This window comes from Bidens hawaiensis, unplaced genomic scaffold, assembly GCF_021521415.1.
Source record: "Bidens hawaiensis isolate Kalapana, Puna unplaced genomic scaffold, B.hawaiensis_p1.1 tig00038965_1, whole genome shotgun sequence".
Classification (NCBI taxonomy): domain Eukaryota; kingdom Viridiplantae; phylum Streptophyta; class Magnoliopsida; order Asterales; family Asteraceae; genus Bidens; species Bidens hawaiensis.
The window spans coordinates 127,002-134,545 of NW_027496832.1; the positions used below are offsets into that span (position 1 = coordinate 127,002).

General features: G+C 33.1%; 1 pseudogene; it reads right to left on the minus strand.

Moving 5' to 3' along the window:
• Positions 1-4,674: 4,674 nt before the first annotated feature.
• Positions 4,675-7,314, minus strand: LOC143590699 (putative late blight resistance protein homolog R1A-3; annotated as a pseudogene).
• Positions 7,315-7,544: the final 230 nt, after the last annotated feature.

A 7,544-nucleotide genomic window follows, 5' to 3' on the forward strand; every position in this document is an offset into this window, starting at 1 on the left:
AAAAATATTGTTACTTTATTGCAAAGCATTATTCATAAACCCTTAAAAGGTTTGAAATGTCAAAGCAACCAAACAACCAATCATGAAACATAGGAATAAAAAAAATCCACAAACGCAAATGTATATACCCGAAAAACACGACCGGCAGGTTCAAAAAGAAAATAAAAACAAAATTTGTTTTAAAAGTAACGACAACACATCTAGTTTTCTTTTTTTTTTTTTGGAATTAATAGATTGTTGTTATCTCCAGAATTGTCACACGAACATGTTTTTCTTTGGATTTATTACTTGAACTTGCAACTGGCGGATCATCAACGTCATAGATGTCTCCAAGTTTTCTCTTTAAATTGGATGGTGGAGAACTATGACAATTTGTCTCATCATTTGAAATTGGAGTTATGCTATGGCTGTACACAAATAATGATATAAATTTTGGAAATAAGTTAAAATAAACGTTATTTTAATGCCACTCCTGAACTGGTGGAATGTACACAATGGTTGCAAGGATAACGACTGATTTTAATAGTTTGAAAAAGAATTATAAAAATGTAAAATATATATATTTGGAACAAAAAATAGAAATAATAATAACAAACCTGGTCAAGTTCAATCTCTGCTATTAAGTTAAATGGTGTTCGTTCTAGAAAATCCTCATTCGTCGTGCAAACGGACGATGATGAAATTGACCTTTGAGTTGAGGAAGATAGCGCACATCCTTGTTCAATCCAGCTTTTAAATAATGATATAAAATTTAGAAATAAGCTAAAATAAACGTTAGTGATTGACAAACAACCAATATAAAAAAACCTGTTTGATGTTATAACCTTTGTTTAAAAACATTAATAGCAGGAATGTCTTCATCGATAAAAAGCTTAGACACATAGTAGTTGTTTGACACCCAAGGTGCCTCTAAATATAACAAAATATAAATAATTATTTTATCTCCAAATTCATTTCAAATTTAAGTCCTCTTATTTTAGCAATACATAATCTCTAAACCTAGTATATAATTTGAATACGACACAATTTGTTAATATGATATTCATTTTAAATATTATTGTAATTTTAACAACAATAATAATAGGGGTAACTTTCCCTAATGATCATAATATTATTATTGTATGACAACGGGGACAACCGGACTCTCCAAATTTGAAGAGTGCGATGGCCTAACACATAAGAAAATGTGATAAAAAATATTGTAATTTGCCTCTAAATGTAGACATTTGTGTTCAACAAAACTGTAGATATAATATTTTTCAAACGATTTGTACACATTCACTTTATTCGTATTTTATTTATGTCTATTTTATGAAATAGTAGAAACTAAAAAAAAACTATTCCTATCAGTTTTATGAATTAGTAGAAACTCAAAAAAAACCTATTCCTTTCAATTTAATGAAATAACGAAATCTTTTTTCTGTCTTTAGTCTTTCGATTAACCCGTTTTTTTATTCTACTAATTTGTTACTTATATATATTTTTGATTATGATTGAACTATATACAAATGCCCATTCTTAACTGCAATGACAAGTTAATTATCATTAAATGATAAATGATAAGTTAATTATCCTCTATATATTATACTTTGTATTCCTTATTATATAGTTATTAACTCTTAATTATTTTTTGTTTTGTTTTATTTCGTATCAGCAGTTATAAGTTATAACACCTATTCAAATATAATATAACAGCTTAATACTTTGTAAATTAAATTTAGATGCAAGCATTAAGATTATTCACATATTTGTTTTATTTTATTCTTTGATCAACCCGTGTATCACACGGGTTCTAACCTAGTATCTAACCATATATTTATATAAATATATTGTTGTTTCATTATATATAAAATATAACTTTTATAAAACGTAAAACAATTGACTTGTTATTCTCAGATGAAGTTACAACTGCCTTTGAAGAAGACATAATGCTGTTGTAGTGATAATAATATTTTGAGAGCATAAAAGGATGAAAATGAAGAAATGTTAATTATTATAGAATAGAAATCGTGAAGAGTATAAATAGGTAATTTGTTAAATTTGAAATTAAAATAATTATGGTAATTGGGGATAATTTTGGAATTTGAGATTCAAAAGTTGAAATAAAATATATGAATTTTGAGTACAATTAGTTATAAAATCACGGTTTATTTAGGTAAATATTTATAGAATGAGGAAAACAAAAACCATAAGATTTTGGTTATTTTTAAAATGATTTTGGTTATTTTTAAAATGATTTCGATTTATAAGTTAAATTAACAATTAGTTTGGGTATAAATAATTTGTAAATTTGGGAATCCCATAAATATTTTGATCACTGCAGCAATTGCTTGATAGTTGTTAAATATTTTGTTCTCACAATTTCAATTGTCAATTAACATTTAAACAATTTTTTGAAATGTCTACATTTTCGCAATTAACTTAAAATATGATGTTTTTTTATATGATCTTTTATTGATATCCGTTATTTAGGATATGATTTTGTTGGAGTGCGTCTTTTTTACATGATTGATCAAAAGTCAAAATGTAGGGTTGGGAAAGTTGTTAACAAAGAAGTTTCCAACTTTGGATGATGAAAGAGTCTTTGCCTTAATATTGATTTTTGAATATAAATTTAATAAGAAATATTAGAAATTGTCATGTGGCATTTTGAAGAGATGTTGTGAATTATAAAAAAGGAAGGTTTGGTAAAAATTCACTCTTTAATTTTATAGATAGAATAGATAGATAGATAGATATAATGACATACATACATAAATATATTATTATATATCTATTCTTACATTTCAATCTTGAAACTAAGATCTCTGTTTGTATCAATGCCAAAGAAGCAGCAATAAAATATCCATTAAATGCTCTCCAGTCATGTTTGACCATTAAAGTCAACTGTAACTTTAACCATAAAGTAATTCCGATAATACCCCTGTGCCAAATCTGCCAAAACTAAAAACCAGCATCTGTGAAATTCAGATTTCCAATATACCCCTGATAAAACTGCACAAAACTGTGAACTGTTAACTATAATAATAATAATAATAATAATAATAATAATAATAAAGTCAACAGCTCCAAAATGAGTTCTGCGCATAGCGGCAAAGCTTAGACAAAAATGCAGGGGGGAGGTGGCCTCAAATTTTTGAACAAAAATGTGTAAACGTATAAAATTTTTTGGACAAAAAGGGGTAAATTTACATTACTGCGCAAAAAATAATAATAATAATAAAAGGAGGGGCGGGTACTTTTGGCCTAAGGTATCCTTCGCTGCAGATCGATGAACTGGTAGCATTAAACCATTAAATTTAACCAGTAATAATACCATCGAATGCAGGTTTTAAATGTTGCACTACATATAAAACGTAAGTTAGCTTTAGTACTACTGTACCATGTATGTACATCTTGCCTCAGACATCAGCGATTTTACCCATAACCTTAAGATTTAGTTGACTTTATAAAGTCAAAATGCAGGTTTTATATGTTAAGCTCCAAGCAACAGATACAATCTAATCAAGCTCACCAATATATGAAATACACTTATTGAACATACGATTCTTTAAAATCTCAGTAGCATTCCAAATAAACTGTTTGACCATATCATAATGCTAATTCTTGTGAAACTTAAAATTTTTACCAAATTGTGTAATGGCCATCCTGCCCCTTGCAACAACATCAACAATTAACAACCCATGTTAACCAAAAATTCAACTTTGACCAAAAGTCAAAGATGACCAGAATAAAGAGAGGACCCAGAAAAGTTAACCACTGCTGCTAAAGGACAAGCCTTGTATGATTGTTAATTCGTAATAAAAGAGAGAAACATGAGATAACTTAACCAGTGCTGGTTGTTCAGACAATATTTATGATTGTTAATTCGTAATAAAATTACTACAAGATTTTTTTTTATTTTATTTTTATACTAGTACAAAATTAGCACCAAATAAAACAGCAGAATATGGTTAAAAAGCAACATTACCAAAGTTTGCCACAAGTACGGTTTCTTTAAAACATAATATATCCGCAACTGCTCAGTTTGTCTTAACGGGTTTCCTATACACAAAACAACAAATTATACATGCTTTGAAAGTTTGCTACATGCTTCGAAAACGAGACATACAAACTTAGACAACATCCCCGCGTTCTGCCTGCAAATTTTGATTCCCAACATTTGTGCACCTAGATGCTGTCAGGAAACTTGGCCTCGTAATTTTGTGGCACCTGTATCAAAGATTTATATGCACAACTACCTCAAATTGAACAATTCTGTATCAAAGATTTATCTAAATATCAAAGATTGGAGGTCTTCCTTGATATCTAGATAAAAATCTGGCTCGTCCTGTACATAAAATAAACAAAAGAGCGTTAACAATCTATTATAAAATCATTGCCAGGTAATAAGTTGTGAACTCACATGACTAAGTCCTCCAACATCAGGTTCAAACATGCTGTTCAGCGATAAATAAAATATGAAGCATTGTGATCATGGTATAAGCAGCAGATATGATTAAGAAAACAACCTTATTGAGATCTTTGACATGAGTACCATATTGAATATGATAATATACAAGTATAACTTATGGACTCACAATCTACAAACCAAATTTACATTAATTGGAAACTCAATGATCACTGTGCTGTTCATTGTCAGATTAAAATCTTGAAATCTTTAACATAAAATCTTTAAAATGGGATGACGCGAATCTTTAGGTCGTAGTTTCCCATATCTTGTTGCTCTTGTTGAATTCTTCTAACAGATTCACCAACAGAGTGCTTACAGTACTTGATTTTAATAATCTCAAGTGTTGGTATGTCCCCAACTTCAAGGGGGATCTCTACTAGATCGTGGCAGTAGAAAATTTCTAATTGTTTGAGACACGGGAAGCTCGTGCCATAGGCTTCCCAATGTTTGATATCCAACTCGCAAAGTCTCAAGAACTTTAGCTCTGAAAACTCCTGACCATCTGTGTTCCAGCAGCTTCCCGCAAACGCATTGTTTCTTAGTTTTAGAACCTGGAGATTAGGTAAAGACTGCACGATTGACATATCACTCCACGGTAGATTACACCCAACTAGTTTAAGTGTTTACAATGTTGCTGGGAATGTAATGCGGTGCGTTCCATCATGCACAGGAGAACGCCACAAACTGAGCCTTTCAAGGTAGATGAAAGATCGGAAGTCATTGTGCTTATAGCTTTTATTAATGCATGAAAGTGTCTTAACGCACGGAAAATACTTTGGGAAATTATACGCCTCATCAGTCCACAAGAACACAGGTGAAATAGTTTGCAAATTCATTGGTTTTTCGATGGAGCCTAGAACAATGTGCTGATCCTGGCACAGCAAATGCCTCAAATTTACCAAATCTGATATGTTACTCGGTAAATCAACCCCGGAATCACTTGAACTATAAACGAGGGTTTGAAGGTTCCATAAATTGCATATTGAAGATGGGAAATCATTTGATGCATTCCAAATTGCAAGATACCTCAAGTGAACTAGCAATTCCATGGCTTTCGGAAAATCCCATAAATGAAAGTTTTGTATATCTAACACCCTGAGTAGCATAAAGGAGCGGAAGTAGTTTGCAATGTCACCCATCAAGGATGGGATATAACCGAAGCATAATACCGATCGAAGGTTTTGGGTGGACATATGAATTAAGTCTGAATCGTTGGTATTCATGAACGTACGGACCGGCCTATATGGTGGTGTAATAACATTAGAGGGCAATGTTAGCCGTTCCGTTAGAAGGATGAATCGTTCTTCCCTGGCTTTTTTCAGGCATAGCTCCCTAACAAGATCATGCACTTTACAAGCTTTGACATCTCCATTCGACTTCTTTCTTTCTACTACAATTACAAGATTTCTGTTAGTTAGATCCATTAGGTAACCCTCTGCGATATCTTCCAAGCTTTTATTTCCGTCTTCTTGAATAAACCCCTCGGCCACCCACAACTGGATCAACCTTTGTACTTGGAACTTGTGGTCTTTCGGGAAGCCACCAAGGTAAAGAAAGCACTCTCTCAAGTGAAGAGGAAGATGATTGTAACTTAAATCTAACGTCTCCAAACATCCATTCTCCCCACCAACGATGTATGAGCCGGTCCTCTCAGCAATTTCCACCCAAAACTTTTCACTCCATGCTTCTTTTGCTAAGAGTCCTGCAATGACAGCCACTGCAAGTGGTAACCCGTGACAATTCTTTACTATTTGCTTTCCAGGTTTAATTGACCATTCGGGGCACTCATTTCCATGGAACACCTTCTGACACAACAGCTCCCAGCTTGTTTCTTTGTTCAAATATCCCATGTGATGAATGAGTCCATTTGAACTCGCATGCTTAGCAACTTCAGTTACGCGACTTGTGAGCAGAATTCGACTTCCTTTGTTTTCATGAGGGAAAAATAATTTCAGGCTAGCCCATGTTTCTATGTGCCAAATATCATCAATTACAGTTAAATATCTACTACCCATTAGGTTTTTATGCACCAATTCACGAAGTTGTGAGTCACTATACTTTTCATAAAACTCACCGGCCTTTTCAAACTCTAGTTTTACGCCAATGGATTCTAGAATCTGAGTCAACACAGCTCGCTTATCATATGTTTGAGAAACACTGACCCACGCACGGACATGGAAGTGATACTTAACATAATCATCACCGAATACTTTGGTGGCGAGGGTGGTCTTGCCTATTCCACCCATACCAACAATAGAGACGACATCTAGCTTCTTTGGATAATCCGCAACAAGTTTCTCTATTATTAGCTTTGCCTCGCAATCGAACCCCACCGGGATCTCATCATTCGATCCTGGTGAGATTCTGGTGATGGGAGTATTAGCAGGAGCATATTGATTATTATCTGTTCTTGCGGATGAATTCATCTTCATGCTATCGATTCTCATACTCATGAATTCCTCCTGGATAGACTTGAATGATCTCCTAACATCATCAAGATTTAGAGAGGGACTAAAATCCTTAAATGTAATCGGATTGTAAGCACTGGACAGAAACTTATTGATGATATACTGCGCCTCTGCGTCTTCGAATTCCCAACGGCGAGCAGAAGATAGAAAGAGATCGACGATATACTCTGCCTCTTCCGCTGCATCTATAAACCTCTTCTTCAGATCATTGACCTTTTCGAGGTGCTGGTGAATAGAAAGGGCTTGAATAATGGGGCCAAGCTCATCATAGAGAAGCTGGAACCGAGGCCTTTCAGATCTAATCATAGTGTTAAGGAAAAAGAAGCGAATATCGTTGCAGTGAATAAGTTGATTCAATCTCTCCATGAACATCTGGATACCTGCGTATGACATCATCTCTAAAATAAAATAAAATAATATAGATCTGAAAAGAGCAAACAGCCGGATCAGATCTCTGAATGAATAGGCAGAGCTGTCTAAGTCAACGCCGATGGAAGGAAGTAGAGTTTGGAGATTTCTTTTATGTGATAAATATTCTCTTTTTTGTTTTTACTCCAGAAAGTATGAACATGATTGTGTTTTAGGAGGTGTTTCATTAATCCTTTAAATTAATAGATTTACTG